Here is a 17237-nt window from a genome sequence, read left to right as displayed (position 1 = left end):
TGGTTTCATGTGTGCATTGGGAGACTAAAGCTATAAGGAGATGTTTTGTTTACCCTTTGGTTTTATGGATGCTCGCTCATATACATACAAGATTGTTTTTGTAGTTCGTATGCCACTGCAGTGTTGAAAGCATCTAAGAGTGGCACTCCTGGATTATTTTTTCATCTCCTTTCTGCTGTGGAAAGGAACTAACTAGCCAGACTTTTCTACCAGTAAGGGATGCTTTTCTGTATTTCTTTGAGTGTAGCTACAGGCAGTACGATTTCACCAGTGCTCTGAAACCAGAAGCAGGTTCACCTTGACTGAAGGAGCAGATACAAGGCTTAACTTCCCCTTTCAGTCAAATACCAGCAGCAGGCGAAAAAAGCCAGCCTGTACTTACCTTAATGTGATCCAGCTGTGTAACTGCATGTTTTAAATGATTCCCAGTTTAAGGATTTACAAGAGCAAAACTGGGAGCTGCAGGTGCCTTCTCTTCCTCACCTAGCACCTCAGGTAAGTTGTGGGCTGACTTCATTTACTGTTCGATTTGCCCATGAAACCCCAGTCAAGGCCTCGATACCAAGTGTGAAGCTCCAGTAGGCCGAGATTTCTCCAGCAACGGTGTTATTTTGGCCTGGTCGCTTTTCCTCAAATAATCCTGGGACAGGTTTTTGTTTGTTCTGGTGATGTGCTGTGTGTGTTTTTTAGTTCTTCTAACTAAAGCCAGCCCTGTGGCTTGGGTTTCTTGGCAGTTTGACTTGTGCCCACCGATTTCCAAGTGACAGGAGTGGAAATTACTGGGTTTTGTTGACTTTGTTACTGTGGGGGTTCTGTTAGTGTGCATCAGGAGCTGCTTGCCCTCTGCCTTCACAAGTGGAAAAAAAAAAGTGTGGACAGGTTTCATATTCTCTGAGTTGCAGTGGTGTTGACTTCAGTCTCTTGGAGCATTTATTTTGTAAGTGGATAAGAGTAGACTTGGTTAGGATTCTGGAAAGCACAACTAGTCTTGAAGATCAGTTACTTCACAAGAACTCATTTTTTTCCCTAAAATACCCACTCAGGCGTTTTAAAGAGTAAGCAGGGCAGAAATAAGTTTTTATCCTTTAACACAGGGCTGAAAGCTACACATTTGTGTGCTGAGATCGGTGTTTACGGTGGTGTCTTTGAACTGTTGCAACACTGGTGAATGCCTTAGTGATGAATATTTCTGATAACAATGCCTGCGCATCAGAGGAGCCTGTTAAGGGTAACCGTGGAGCTTGATGACAGCTGAAATTTGCTCTTGGCAGCTTCAAAATCATGAACAATGACAAATAATATCACTTAAAACCATTGCTAACTCTTAAGCTTTCAAAACACTTTATTTTAAAAAAATACAACCTTCAGGGGAGCTACTGAGCTGTGATGAAACGCAGCGCTAAGTTTGGATAAAAGCATTGAGCTGGTGTCTCCTCTCGTCCAGTGTGTCCCTGACAGCTCCTGGGAGATCCTGATATGGCCGAGTGCAATTTGGAGTAACGTCTGTGTAAGGGCAGAGTTGTTCTGTGTGTTGTTGTTTCTGTTTTCATTGGAAACGTCTAAAATTAAGATATGAAATGCATTTAAAAATATATATATTCACTTACCAGGACACATAACTTGGCTTTAATATATTAATGTTGATAGCTTGAAATATTCAGTTTAAACCGGGAATTTTCCAGCTCTGTTTCTTGTGTGTGCACGTGTGACAACACCTTTGTGGAGCCCAGGGTGCTCTAAGTACTGTGACCCCAGGCTGAAAACCTTTTCCAACAAATTCAGAAAGGGTAGAACAGAGACCCCAAAGTCTAGAAGAAAGTAAGTGCTCTGCCTTTGGCTTTACAGGGCATGGGCTTACAACGCAAAGTAGAGAGAGTTGCAACTCAAAAAGGTTGAGCCACTCCTTGAGGTGGTAGCTGTTAGTGGCTGGTCGGAAAGTTATTTCAGAAACCATCATTGCAGGTGTTGCACTAGCTCGACCCAACACCAAAGTGCCGTTTTGGAACAGGGATCCTTGGGGTAAGGTAGTGTTGAAGCAGCTCGTTGGTGTTGTGGGCAGAGTGGGCAATGGCAGATCCTAAATGTCTGTAAAACAGTTTGTATTGGTGAAATTTCTTATGGTAATCAAATTTTAAGTGTGTGTGTACAGGGGTTTGTGGTGATACAGGAATCGCGTGGACTCTGGGGTTATGGAGAGAGAGAGAGAGAGAGACCACCCTTCAGAGCAAGCGTCTCTTCCCTACCTAGTTTTTGACTGACCTTCTTGACTTCTTTGACTTCTTGAGAAAACCTGGTCGTGTTTTTTTGGAACTCCTTGGTAGCTTGTTCGCTGCTCGTGCTCTCAGCTGCCATAAGCACGGTGTCTGCTGTCTGGGACAGGGCTCTGCCCGCAGGGCTGACCAGGAACCAGCCAAGAGGTTGGTGGCCCTGTTCCAGGGAGGCAGGAAAGGACAGAGCTGGTGGATCCTGTTAATGGCTTCAGTCTAGCTCAGCATTTTCACAGAGACCACAAACTTATCTTCAAATCTAAGGCTTGCCCGTGGAGCAATTTATTTATACGTATGGTATTGCTAATACACCTAGGAGAATGAAAACTGTACTTTTACACTCATTTTTGATCTTAAAAAGTTGTCCTCATTTATTAAAAATCATTAAACTGATACTTCCCAACATTTTAAGACACTTCTCTAATAATCCAAAAACAACCAATGTTGCAGTTTGATCTGGGTGAAACTTTTTTCCATGTATATCATATTTGACATATATTCATCACTTTTATTTATGTTTATTTGTAACTTCTGTGAAAAGATGACTTGATCAGTGATTTGGGATGCCTTGCATGATTTTTAATTTGAAATAGTACTAATAAAGCATCTTTGGGGTAGAATATTAATTCAGATGTTGAAGCAAAGTTACTGTTACATCCAGGATTAGACTGGCTCAAATAGTTAACTTTTTACTGCCTGTAAGACAAGAGATGATTAAGCTTTCAACAATAAAGCAGCTTCCATTATTTCTCAGTTGATGCCCAAGAGTTTAACGTGAATGCTTTTGCCAGATATAATTGCACTCTGATTTTTGGAGCTGCCTTGTGTCAGCAGCTGGTGTTCTTGATGTGAAGCAGCGGGGAGATCTGTTACCTGGTGTGCTCGGCATGGTGTGTCCTCAGGGACTGCCAGAAGGTCTCTAAGCAGCCTCTGCTACACTTATCTCTTTCCAGATTCACCCAATTTTACCTTTGCCATCTCTTCCTGTAGCAGAGTTCAAAGACTGCACGCTTGGCTCAGGTCCTGTGATGCTTGGTGGTGTATGTGCAGCCTCGCTGCAGGTACAGGTACGGCAGTGTTAATTACCTGAAAGCAAATAGGAAGCCTGTGCTAAAATCTGGGGTTGAATGCGTGTTACTGCAGTACTAGATGGAGTTCCTGTAGCTAAATACCTTCTAATGTAAGATAAGAGCAAGATGAATAATTATCTGTGAAACTCCTCTGTTTTCTCTGCAGTTACACATTAACTGAAGCATGTCCAAGTGAAAAGCTTTCATTCTCTCAGACCTGGTAGATCTTGCTCAAATTTGTAATGCTATTTTTGCTGCTATTTGTATTTTTAAGCAAATAACCAGAATTCCACAAAAATACGAGAGATACAGGCACAGAAGGCCAACATCCACTTCTGTATTTTGATGATAAGGCACTAAATACGGTTAATATTTATGGTTTTCAGAGGCTTAGTAACACCACATTCATTTTTATAGATAGACTGACGAAAGCTGCTAAAAGCCCCTTGATTGGCCAAGTGGTTTTGCATCGCTTGTGTAAACTCAGCTTGCTTGTTCTAGTTTCTCTCTGGTGCTCATGACAGCGCCATAATGCTAAAGGAATTTTCTAGTGCAGTCACAGTGACAAGCATATCTTTATTAATGGGATTTATAGTTCTGTAAGTCTCACTTCCTCGGTCTTGTTTCTGTCGTGTTCCAATACGCGGAGATTGCTCGCAAACGTCTGCGGTGTTTGGAAAGTTCCTGCTATAGGAAGCTCTGCTAGAGGAGCACCAATAAATCATCCGGTTCTTTGGCAGTGCCTTTGCCACATGAGATGTTCCTGATAAATTGCTTAAGTTCATGAATGGCAATGCAAATAATCCCATAGTAGGTAATGTTTGTTCTAGCCCATGCTAGGCGTGACAGGCCTTGAGCTAAATCCTGTCTCTCGTGACAGTTAACTATCTTCCCTTGCTCTGAAGCTCCTTTAAAATAGATGATATGGAAGATTTCTGAAGGAAAATCTTGAAGGAATCTGAAGGCAAGGAGACTTTAATCAGTCCTGCTGTAGCAGATAACTTCTCTGAGTGCTCCACGGTGCGTTTGTAGCCCTTTCCTGCCAGCAGCCAGACACGTATGTTGTGTGCAATTCATCAGTGCAGCTGTACCCCATCCAACACGCCCTGTAGGCACTGAATCATCGTCCTTGCGCAGCTCTGTAGGCGCTGAATCACAGTCCTGGAGCAGGTGAGCACTGCAGCACCACACGGTGGACCCAGCTTCTTCCTAGAAGGCATGCATCTGCGCTGCGTGTGCGCACTTTGTTCGTACCTCCTGCCAAGCTGGAGCTTGCTCCCAGGCTCCTGTTGCACAACGCAGGTAACGCTCCTCCAGATGCCGTGTTTCAGAAGAGCTCACGACTCTCTGCCTCTGTAGGACTGAGTGTGGGGCTCCTGCATGGTGTTGCTGCCTGTCCTTTGGCCACATGAGGTGGGTGAGGGCCCTGCTGGCTGCTCAGGAAGGAGCAGCTGGGAGCGTGCTCCACCTGTAGAGCAACTCGCTTGTCACATGGCTGGAAAGCTCTTTGCAAATGAAGTCCCTGATGTAAATTTGGAGACTCCAGAAGGCAGGCACTTCAATTTCAAGTCTACTTAAGCTTTATTCATACCATTTATTCCTGTTGTTCTATTACTCTTGAAATCCATGGTCCTAGAATTTTGTGTCAATGACTGCTGGTGGGTACAGGGCTTGTACTGATGATACCTGTGTTGCATGTGCTTTCATCCACTCTGACTTACTGGTACGTAGATGAAGTGAAGCTGTAATGTCCGTCTCTTGTTGCACTCTTAGTTATGCACAGCAACTTAAAATCCACAAGAACTTGTGCTGGGTGTGACTCTACAATGTGAATTTAATCTACCACGGGGCCTTTCTTTCATGTGTGTATTTAACATCAGGTTTTTGGCTGCATTTTTCTGTGAAAAAGTGTACCCCAGAAGCTGTTAATCTTGAAACAAGTATTTCTAGCCTCATAGTAGCAAAAATGCTTTGCAGTTCAACCAATCTGTAAATAAAAGTAGATTTTTTTTCTACCTGTCTGCTGTTCCAGAATACTTTGATTTGGAAAGGATGAGCTGATTCCGTTGTCGTAGCCTCTATAACACGTATGTGACCATTTGAATGTTGGTGTTGTTGTACTTCAGCAGGAAAATATAGCAATTGTTGTTAAATGCTTCTTTTGTCACCACAAATACAAAGCAATTTAGAAAAAATGTAGAGCTGCTGTATTGACCTCGCCTGTAACATGTGCTGAATGCATGGTGCAAAGCCTATGGAGATGATGGCCCTTCCAACTATGTTGTCAACAAAGATCTCGTACTGTAGATGCAGACTGAAGTGCTGGGAGGATGTGGGAGTGTAAGAATGGCTTAAAGTTCATCAGATTTCCTGTGCAGAAATAGGAGTCCAGTTGCCTCTAATGACTCTGGTGAGAAGCGGATGTAAGAGCTGAGGCAGCGTGCAAACAGCCCTCCGAGGGTGAGACTTCCTACTCGAGGTCTGAAGCACTGCAGTATCTGAGAGAGCAAATGGTAAATATTTGGGCCCTAAAAAGATCATTCAGGCCATCTAAGCGAAGAGTTCAGGATACTTAAACATGAGATTAAGTTAGGTCTTGTAAACAAGGCTAAGAGCTTGAAGTAATACCTGTAGACTAGATAACAAGCTTGTCTAAATCCAGCTGATTAGGAAACAGGAAAAAAAAAAGGCTATATTGACCAGATATCTAGATCAAGGGCTTTGTACACCTTCCCTGCTACCTGGTTTCAGTAGTAAGAGCATTTAAATTGCACCTAATGCAACAGAAGCAGGCTCTTCTGCATAGTTGGGAAACCAACCTCTGATCTGTTCGGGGAGTTCAGCACCTGTGTGAGCCTGGCTGGTGCCTGTCCTGGCGGGAGCTGGGGCACTTTGCAAATAGAGGTTTAAGGGGTGGGTCTAGGGAAGGCTCAGCGCAGTACGACCTGGTGAGAAGGTATTTTTATGGCATGGGAAATGGCTCAGTTCTAATCTTTGCTAACAGTAGCTCTTTGTCCACTGGAAAACTGAAACTGTTCTTGGAGCCTGGATGTGCAACTGCTATCCTCTTGCTATGAGCCTTACTTAGGAAGAGTTCTTGTAGGTTATTTATCGTTAACCATTAGAGTCAATGCCAACTGCTGGTCTGCTGTTTTGTGTCACACAGACCTTCCTTTATTCCACCTCTCTAAAGAGTAGACCAATTAGGACTGGTCCTGTGTGCATCCTGTAGGTTAATTCCAAGTTTTAACAATATATTTTGTTCAGTCTCATGGCCAGGTGTAGTATAATTAAGGAGAAAATATTAACTTGAGATTTCAGGTCAAAAGATGGGATGCCTGTGCTTCAAGATGAAGAAATTTTCGAAGTTCTCTCTTCCTATATTCTCTTTCTTGCCTTGTATCAGGAGCATCCTCTCACCAGTAATAGGATTGCTCCTGCTTCAGTCTGTGTAACTGTGGACCTGCCGTTTTCATCCTGCTATGAAAACCTGTTTCATTACAAAGCTGGGGAATGCTTCATCTGTGTCCTGCCTGCTCACCTCAGAGCTGAGCCACTCGAAGCAGCTGACCTCCTTACTATATGAATAACTATTTTAAAGAGGAACTGAATAAAATACTGGTTATGTTTGTGTTTTTCTCAAGTCCTGCCTCAGATATATTCTGGCTGCCCATAGTTAAATTCTCTGTCTCATGTTTGAATATTCAAACGATTCCTATCAGTACAGCTGTACTTCCAGTTCCACATTTCTTTTAAATAAAGAAATATGCTCGTTGTATGGTTGAAGAGATCTGTTGTTAGCGGTTTCAGTTTTATGTTAAATGCAAGATCTGTGGTGTTTCTGCTGCTGTGTTTATGGTAAATGTAGGCACAGGTTCCTGAGCTCCAATAAGTTGAGTGAATTCAGGCTGGAAGATGTATGGTCTAATGGTAGCCAGAGCTGATGAAGCGTGGATGAGCTCTCCTGCATCTTGAGCTATTCCCCATGAGTTTGCCTTGAGATTTTTATAATAAAGCTGGTAAAGGCAGTATTCCCAGATTCAGACCCTATGTAATACTTCAGGTTATTCTGAGAACCTATGTTTTAAAGGACGGTGTCTAAGCCATGCAACTGTGAGCTCAGAATGTCAGGTCTGGTGTTTGATGGTGAGATACAGCACCAAAAGGAGAAAAGCACTTACAGTTGGAAATCCTTTCTGTGACTTTGGAGTAATTCACAGAGAAAAGCCGGTCAGTGTTTTGTTTGGTAAACTACACTTCAGCTAATGCATTGTGTTGGACTGGTAGTACTTTAAACCCATGCCAAACACTTGCTGTGGGGACAAGGAGGAAAGGTTATGTGTGAGTGTTTTCTGTCTCTATCTCTGCAACTCTTCATTTAACTGAACAATCCTCACTTTACACACAGAATTAACTTCTGGTACGTGGATGTTGCAGTGCCTTCCCACTCAAACATGTAAAGAGTATCATCAAATATCTAAGTCTGGTAAATAAAGAAAATTAGCAATTGACAGAAGTCAGAGCACCTCTCGAGTGCTTTTGAGCTATGAGGAAATGGAGCTGGACTGTGTTTTGGAAACAACTTGTTTAATCTTTGTTATGCACTGGAGCATCATCATTATTAACTGCGTGATTTGCAGCTGAAGCTCAGACTATTGAGTTGTAGTATTGTTTCTTTTGATCCTAAACAGCTTCATTACTCTCCTGAAAATAAAGAAATGAGAACTTACTTTTTCAGCTGTGTAGAAGGGAACTACTGGGGATATGTTAATAGCTCTCTGACCAGCAATTCCTCAAGTCACAGAACAGTTTCTTCTTCCAACTGGAAATTGAAGTTTTGGCACTGTAAGTTGGCAAGGAAAAAATAACTTTGCATCATTCTGGTGAGTGATGGAAGCTTTCAACCAAGTTTTGTTTTCTGTTGAAACTATCTATAGGAATGCTAGCGTTTATTGGTTTTCCTGCTTTTATAGGGGACTGGATCTTTTTTCATAGCTGCCATACTACGAAGAGCAAGCAGTCTGTCAGAAGCTCTGCAGGGGTTATTTTGACTGCTCAGTTCGCCTGCTGTCTTATGGTTGGCAACAGAATTCTTTATAAACTAGCAGAAGCCTTCTGACACTTAGTTATCCTTAAGGATCTTTATAGGGATTTTCTAACCCATCTTCCTATATTGAACCTTTCAGGTATACATTAACCTGCTGACGGGTTGTTGTCACTCACAGTCTGTTGTGATCCATGTTGGGGAGGGTGCATTGCCTCAAATTCCTTTTGCTGTCTTCTCCACTTTCTGTGTTTTGGGCTAAGCAAAGTCGAGCACAGATAATGATGTGTCTAACACGTGATTTTAAATGTGGTTCGTGTCTCTGCAACAGTGTTGGGTATACAGGTTGATGCCAGATGGAGTTATTTATGGAATCCTAGAGTAGCTTGGGTTGGAAGGGACCTTAAAGCCCATCTGGTTCCAACCCCCTGTCCTGGGCAGGGACACCTCCCACCAAACCAGGTTGCCCAAAGCCCCATCCAGCCTGGCCTTGAGCACCTCCAGGGATGGGGCACCCACAGCTTCTCTGGGCAGCCTGTGCCAGGGCCTCACCACCCTCTGAGGGAAGAATTTCTTCCTTATATCTAATCCAAACCTCCTCTCTTTTAGTTTAAAGCCATTCCCCCTTGTTCTATCACTACACTCCCTGACAGAGTCCCTCCCCACCTCTCCTGTAGGCCACCTTTAGGTTCCTGAAGGGCGCTGTAAGGTCTCCCCAGAGCTCATGTTGAGCTTCTCATCAACCCTCAGGCCTTTCTCCTCAGGGCTGCTCGCAATATTCCTATACATAGGAGCCAGGCAGAGCTTTTAGTTACAATTACCTACCCTGTCAAGTTGTTTGAAAGCCCACAGAGATGTAAATTTTGCCTGTCCAAGTTAGGGATCACAGAGGAAATGGCAGCTAAGGCTGCCCCAGGCCCTCACCCTGGTGGTGTCTGTGAGGCCAGTGTCCTAGCGAGCAAGACAGAGCACTGGAGGCTGTTGGGTTGGCAGCTGATGGTTTGTGCTGAGTTAAAGGAAACACTTTGATTTCATTTTCCTTCCAAGCAATCCCTGTTACCTGGCCTGTGTTTGTCCTGTGAGCAGGCTCTTGCTTTTACACTGGCAAAGCCTGAAAAACCTCTTGAGGTGACTTCAACCCCTGCCTAGAAACTGCTGTATCTGGCAATAAGGGCTGTTTTGCCGCAATATTTCAGCAAACTTTATAGCATGGAATACTCTGATTTTTTTTTTGATTTTTTTTTTCAGTAAAATGCATTACCTCCTGTTACTGGCTTTCCTATTTTCTGTGGAGGATGCAGCCTTTAATGGCAGCGGGTTCTCGTAGCTCACATAAGGGCAACACGTGGAGGCTTGGGAGGTGTTGGCTGAGGTTGTGCCTGTTGAAACACGTACACCAGAGCAAAACAAACACCATGCGACTCATGGAAGACTCTTTGCACCTTTATGGTTAATAATTTTCATGAGCATGAGTTTTGTATGGAGAGCTAGATTTAATGGGGCACTGTGCTGGGGAGCTGAATTCCACCTTCCCCTTCAGTGACAAAACTAAGGTAAGGGATGGTCTCCTAAATGAATAGGTGAGGTGTGAGGGTTGAAGTAAACGGGTGAGGTCTCCCTAATTTGCCAGAAACAGGTAGGTTTATTGTCTGCTTCCTTCTTTTGGATTTGTCCTTACAAAGCCATGCCAGGGCGGTATGCGGAGGGCAAGCAAGGATGTCTTCTGAGAATAAGCGTGTTCTGCTGTTGTTTACCAGCTATTCTAATTAGCCTGTCAAAGAGACAGTGTTAATTTGCTTCACAGAGGTCTATTGAAATAAAATTATTTTTTGAATGAATACTGACAGAAAGCTATGAGCTGAACTGGCAGCTGCTTAATTCTTCAGTGTTGTCGTTTATATCATAGGTTACAAGCTCTTGACAGGTTTTATCAATGGAAACAGATTATCTAGACCATATAAAAGGATATAAGGGGTAGTTACTTTGAAAGCTCGATTATTATTTTCTTATTTCATTTTTTTTTTTTTACAAATTTCTGTAGGGACCAAATCTTCAGCAGTGCCTTTCCTCGACAGTTCCTCATGTTGCACCAGGCTTAATTCTTTGCTCAGCACCGGCAGATCAGAGTTCCTCTGGGAGTGGATGTTGCCATGATTTCTCTGCTCCCCTGTACCTGTTGCTCTTCTACTACGTTGACTTTTACCATCTGGAGTTGCTCTGGAGCTGTAACTCCTGGGCTGAATGGCCAGCACACAGGAATGAGGTGTTAGGGTGAAGCTGCAGCATGGGGAGCACTGAGCAGGGGGAGAGCAGAGCTGGGGTAGCATGGGGCAGGAGGATCTCCACACTGGGTTAGATACAGCTTTTAGTAAGACAAAATCCTCGTGCTACTTAATGTAGTTATGACGAGGTTTGAACACACAAAGCTGGCGATGTGAGTTGGTCCAGTGGAAGTGTAACCCAAGTTTTCTGTTTAATAGCAGTCATGCTTGAAAAAAAAATCTGTTCTCTAGTACTGAATAGGAAGCATTTTCTACTGCAGTGTAGCAGTAGGATCCAAGTATTTGTTGAGTGTTGAAGGAAATTACGCATGTTGCAATTGCATAAGTGGTCACAGCCCCGAGATCTTTCAAATCCAGTTGTCAGGGCTGAAGACAGCAATGTGCTGAGCTACGTGTGAGTATAAGACCTTACGGCTTCCATCAGGGGGGTTTAACTGAATTGTCAGGAGCTGTTAACTTTAGAGAGCTCCTTGGCAGGAGCCATGCCTGAAATATGCTAGGAGAACAATTGTTGAAACAAAGCCTGTGGTTTAACAAAACGAGTAAGGTGTCATGGATGTTTCTTGGATTTCTGCTTCCTCAGGGGAACAAATCAGTACTTCATACAACAGTGCTGAGAGGGGGGGCAGGTGATAACTGGCCAGGTACCGCTTATTGTACATGTATGTGCACACAAACTAGCAAAATTTATCATTGATTAACAGTGCTTTTCTTGTTGTTTTTTTACTTTTGAGCTATCTGTAGCCAAAGACTTTGTTTCAGTGTGACTGCAAATAGAACAAATTTATTTTATTTATCAGTTAAATTTTAGATAGTGACCCCTACTAATCTTTGGAGTCCTTGCCTTCTCCTCCTAGCTGTGCTGTTTGGGTTTCAGTGCTCTTTGGTGGGAAGGGGAGGAGGGAATGGATAGTAACTTCTGATGATAGCTTTCAGAAAACTCAAATAATCCGCCAGCCCCAATACTGCAGAGCCCTTCCCTTTCCCTTCCTCCTTCCTGAGCTGGGACAAATTAGTAGTACGATGTTTTCTGATTAGAAATTTCACAGCGAAGCAGCATAGTTTGCTATTAAATGCTCGTTAATCAGGATTATCTAAGGTAAAAGGAGCTGAAGTAGTACAAATTATCACTGAATATTTCATGTCTCTTCAGCTGGATCTGCAGATGTCATTAATGTGACAGGTATTTTATATTTCTAAAGCAATCTCTAATATGAGATGCATTGCAGGAATGGGTTGACTTCTCTACTGAAACAAAGAGAACTGTAGGATCAGATGGGAGGATCAGTCTTTAAAAGAACCCTTGAGATGTGAAGTATCTGCGGGGTAGATTCTGGTACCAGGAGCAATGCCTGCAGTAGGAGCTCCCCTGGCTTTAGTGGAGGCAGGTGAAGTGACACCCCTCAACTATAGGTAAATTAGCTGAAATCCCTGAGAGATAAGCCTGCCACCCCCCTACCCCATGGGACAGGTTTATGTAATACCCTAACACAAAGGCATTAGTTTGGCTAGTTCATCACCCAGTTACTGCACTAAAAAAGGTAGGTGTTAGTTGTTGTGTAAACCTTCTCCAAATAAACAGAAAGACACCTGGAGTGCTTGCAGTAGATCTCAGTGGAACATTTCCATAGGAAATGTTCAATTGCACGGTAAGAGTCTTAAGTTTCTAAACCAGAAACTTAATTTTGAAGCGGCAAATGTAAGTGATCTTAGTAAGTTCAGAAAGGTATAAGCTGTCATTGACCTCAGCTGTCTTTAAATGATGAGAACTGACTGTAGCAACAAAGCATTTCCCCCAGTATGCACTCTCTCTCTCTCTCTATATATATATGTATATGTCAGTGTCCATAGAGACTTCCTTTTTTTCTGCTGCAATGAAATGTAACTTGGCTCCGTAGTGCTGAGATGTAATACTCTATTTCTGATGCTTGTGATCATGGATAGCTAATTGCCTTACTGACTCACAGAACAGTTTGTAAGGATGCCTCTTTATTTGCTTGTACTGTCAGATTCATAAAATCACAAGTGTTTGTTTTACTTGGATCCCTAAAGCACGTTGGCTCCTTGGCACCACAGGTCTAACACTGATTTACCACTGGCACTGGCTGATGTAACTGAAATGCTGTGTATTGTTTCATTTTAATGGAATTCTTCTGTTTGTTCAGATTCTGAAGAGAAGCTGCTGCATCGGTAATCTGAGGAAGGAGAGTTCTCTGTTAAGACTGCAAGAAGATACTACCAACTGGTAAACACTTCCTTAGGTGTCTTTGCTTGTTGACTGTTTGTTTTCTGTAATATTTTAGGCCAAGGAGAGCAAATTATTTTGATCTATTTAAATCCAAAAACAGTCTATGCAGTAACTTACTGTATTTAGCTCTAGCTCACCAGACAAAAGGCAAAATATTGGTCAGTAGCATGTGGGGATTTAAATAGAATATGGAGTGATTAAATTCTTCCCTACCAAGCGAGAAAAAAAATAACCTTTTTTCTGGAGTGGAACTTTGAACATCATCTATTTGCATTTTCCAGTAAGACTAATACAATGTACCAGTGCCTCTTACTATACAAAGGCTATTTACTTGAAACATAACAGAACACTGAAACTTCTGATCAGATGCTTCAGAGCCTGGAGGGAGAGAAAAAGGGAAACTTAAAAGAAATCTGTTTTAGAAGCTGAACATGGCTAAGCATGCTAATTGAAATTTCCAGGTGCTTTAGTAGATGTTATTAGTGTGCTTTTAATTATTCTAAGGGTGTTCAATGAGACATAATTTTCACTGAAAATAGTGCATGATAACATAATTAAGGATGTATCATAATTCACAGGCATTTATAATCATTTGTAGGTTGCCAGTAGGTTCAGAACAGTAAAAAGATCATCAGGGAAGAGCTACAACCTCTTACTGGCAGTGTACCAACCCAGTTAAGGGGTTGAGCTACGCTGTTCCAAGCCAGTCACAAGGAAACTTGAGAATTTAGGCCATCTGAATGTGACTTGACATGTGTACATCCATAGGTGGTACCAGATTAACAGCTCACTTCTCACATACTCAGTATAAATAAAATAGTAGTCTTCAGTAGGGAGGGGAAGCATCCAGAGAGATGTAAACTAAGCGTGCAATTTTCCTTTGTGACTATCCCTTACTATACACCTTCTATAAAACTTGAATCCTGTGCTTCTGTTACTGCTACCATTCGAGCTACAGGGCTGAGTAACCCAGGAGACAGTCGTTAGCCCAGAATGGGATGAGCAGCTGGGTCCAAGGATAAACGCGAAACGAAGCCGCGTCCTAGCCAGTAAGGAAACATTAAGCTTCAGTGACCCAAATATTTACAGATGCTTATTAAGCTTCCCATGCCAGTTAATTTACCAAAGTTTTATAAACAACTGGAGATAGAACAAAGTTGTGTTGTACAGCTCTCGCTAATAACCAGGGTTGACAGAGAATATTAAAACACTTTGTCCTGCTGCTCTGCCAAGCCTACAAGCCTTCAGAGCTTTGCTCTCATTAATATATGTGCATCTGTCAGAAATGACGTAGCGAGAACATTTGACTTTGTCTAGGCTTTTTTTATATATAGTTTGCATGCTACAGCTATTTGTGAGCTATAATTTGGAGAGCTCTGGTGCTGAGCTCTGTAAAATAGCTCCAGATACTAAAATGTGTATAAAACTTCTTCCCAGATGCCCAGTTTGAAAGTGCGTGCCCCTTCAGTTTACAGCAAAAAAAGCCTTGTGGTTTCTAGTACGTCACAGTTTGAGGTACTTCACTGACATCAGTCTTGAACTGCACTGTAATTATCATTTTTAAGTATTGTAATCATTTTTAAGTATTGGATTATTCTGATCATACATGATAGAACAAATGATACATCTAAATTTGAGTGCACAGCTTGCCCTGGGCACAACTGAAATGCTTGTTGGCCCAGCAGTGAGGGCAGTACTAGAGGTCATCTGTGTGTTTCCTTACTTGAGCTTCCCTTCCCACTCCCCTAGCCCCATGTCTTGCCAAAAGAAGTTAAACAGGATGGCTGTGCTGAGTGAAACGGGGTAGCTCTAGAAGGGAGCTCTTTGTCTGCAACAGTGGTAAAATATTTGTCTTCCTTCAGTATTTCCTTTAGGACCAAGCAGGGCTTTATTAGCTTGGGGGTAGCATTGCGTAAACCTGATCTCACTGTTTCCAGCATGAGCTTTAAAGGCTGGGAAGACACCAGGTGAGAACCTGCTCAGCTGTAGCACATCTTAGAGCTCACTGAGGTCTCAATTTGGAGCTCCCAACTCTGGAAATATGCTGAAAAGAGAATGTGGTCGTGAGCACTGCGTCACTTGGGGCACAACGTGTCTGCATCTTGGTACTGAGATCGAAATGTTTAGCCAGCTGGGCATTAGTGTGGGGCAGGCTGGCCCAAATGGCTGTAATGATTCAGCACTCCATTATCACAGGCAGTGAAGGACATGTAACATTGTAGTGTTTGCCCTATTTTTCATGTAGTAGCTTTTCTTTTTCATTATATTACCTCGTACAGGATTGTTTTTTCAGAGCATCAATCATTCAGAGAAGATCTTGCTAACTATCTTCTGCTTTTGAGCAGCTATAATCTGTGGTAATTATTCATTCTTATTCTGTAGCTGCTTCTCTCAGCGGCAGCTTGAACTTGTGCACGTACTTGAAGATTTAAAAATCTTTCCACGTAACTTAAACTTGTTCCTCTGTAAAACGATGGCGGGGAGATGTCTTAAACTGATTAACATGTTGTGGAGTCTGTTCCAGCGCTCCTATTGCACTGTGTGTGGATTAACAGGTTTTGCATTTTGTGCTAATTTTAATAAGCGTGAAAACACCTTTGGTGAAATGTTTGCAGAGTGGAAACAAAACGCATCCCTGTCACTTCATTATTAATTTTGGGAACTCTTTGTTGTGGCTTGTATAGCTCTTCCAAGGGTAGCGTTTGTCTGGCTGACACGACTTTAAATGTTCTGCTTCCTTGTGGGCAGAATCCTTAAAATTTCTTCAGCAATTATTTCAGTCTCTTAGTGCAGATCCCTTGGTATCTGTCAGACTTGAAAAGAACAGGGAGGTTTGTTTCTAGCTGTCCCCATACCTGCGTGCCTACGGAAGGTTAGTAATGAGGGATCTCATCCAGAAGAGAGACTTTGAGCGAGGCCATATTGCACATGTTACAGGCTTCTGTATGGCTTTGACTGCCTGGGAAGTTTATATAAAAGTTAAACGTGCTGCAAGAGATATAAAGTAAGGTTCTGTTCTGTTTTGCTCAATGCTAAATGTTTCCTCTATTAAACAAGGAAATAGGTGTTAAAAAACCTGCAGTTTTAATGTGGGCGCTCAGAAGGAGGTTTTTCATTTGGGGAAGCCTTATGTAGCCAGTATAGAAAGGAATGAAGTTCCAAGTGCTTGTGAGTAACGTGAAAAGCTTTTACTGCAGAGCCTACCAGAGAGCAACTGTAGGATATTGGGAAACCACCAGGATAAAAGAATAATAATCCATCACCGTAAGGTCACATACTGTAAATACATAAAGAAAAACGAATATCTTTCTGACAACGGAAACTGCTTTTACTTCCCATTTGTGGCAAAAGTTAAAAACCATCTCCTTTGATAGTGTTGCTCTAAATGTATTGCTGCAGGTTTGCCTATAATTCTCTTTGCAGTTTGGCAGAGCCTGAACTGATGTCACCTCTGTGATTGTGGGTTTGTTGAAATGGTTCTAAGAAAATGGAGCTTGAGTGCACACACACCTCTTGTGTTTTTTGTCGCTCGCTGGAAAAGATTTTGGTAGAAATCCTGATGGTTTTATTCATTTTTTTTATCAGCATCCATTTATTTTGTATTAATGCTGGTATCTAAGGCAGGAAAGAGGAATAGCTGGCAGTTTTTAGGTCGAACTAAGCCATCTCCTATTTACTGGATTTTGTCTTGGGGCTTGTTTAATACGGCTGATTGCAATAGCATGGGAATAGATCAAAGGCTTATAATCTTCTGTGCAGTCCTGGTTTGAAAGCCTAATTTTGCATTCATTGCTGATATGTGCTTAGTCTGCCTGTGCTGATGCAATGTATCATGGTATGTTTTCTCCCACAGTGGGCATACAGTTACTGAAAACCTTGAATGAAGATGGCAGTAACCTGCAAATGATCAATGACAGGTTGTTGTTTTTGTTTTTGGACTGTGATCAAGTGGAGTTCAATGCTGAGCTGTTCCAAAATGTTCTTCCTTTATATGCAGTAGTCCTGCTGCAACGCTTAGTAGAGTAAGTAGAAAAAGAAGTGAGGTTTTCAGTCTGGTCTAATGGCTTGCATAGCACACTGTGCTCTTCTCAAGACTTGAGCCATGCCGTTTTGTTTATGAAGGTGAAGCTGCTATTTTTCTTCACCTGTAAATAATTGCTCAGGACAACATGAACTGTTTAGTTCTGTTTGTTCAATGAACCTTCAAATCAAAGACATTAATTTAAGGGTTGTTTTGACTTTTTGAAAAGTCGCTTTTAAACAGACCTGCAAAATATGTAAACTTTTTTCACTAGAGCGGCATTTGGCCTGAAAAGCTGTGCTTGT

At 42.3% G+C, this 17237-nt stretch overlaps 1 protein-coding gene across 6 annotated transcripts in view; it reads left to right on the top strand.

The window, feature by feature from the left end:
* Positions 1–17237, top strand: part of CYRIB (CYFIP related Rac1 interactor B) — a 91267-nt gene that overhangs the window by 36471 nt on the left and 37559 nt on the right. For 5 of the 6 annotated variants that reach the window (XM_068672653.1, XM_068672650.1, XM_068672652.1 and 2 more), the window contains exon 2: positions 12829–12908. The exons of the other annotated variant lie outside the window; for it this stretch is intronic. The gene's annotated coding sequence lies outside the window, so the exon portion shown is untranslated. The remainder of the gene's footprint in view (positions 1–12828; positions 12909–17237) is intronic. 6 annotated transcript variants of the gene reach the window in all.

Source organism: Anas acuta, chromosome 2, assembly GCF_963932015.1.
Source record: "Anas acuta chromosome 2, bAnaAcu1.1, whole genome shotgun sequence".
NCBI lineage: Eukaryota > Metazoa > Chordata > Aves > Anseriformes > Anatidae > Anas > Anas acuta.
This window is presented reverse-complemented; position numbering and strand designations above follow the sequence as displayed.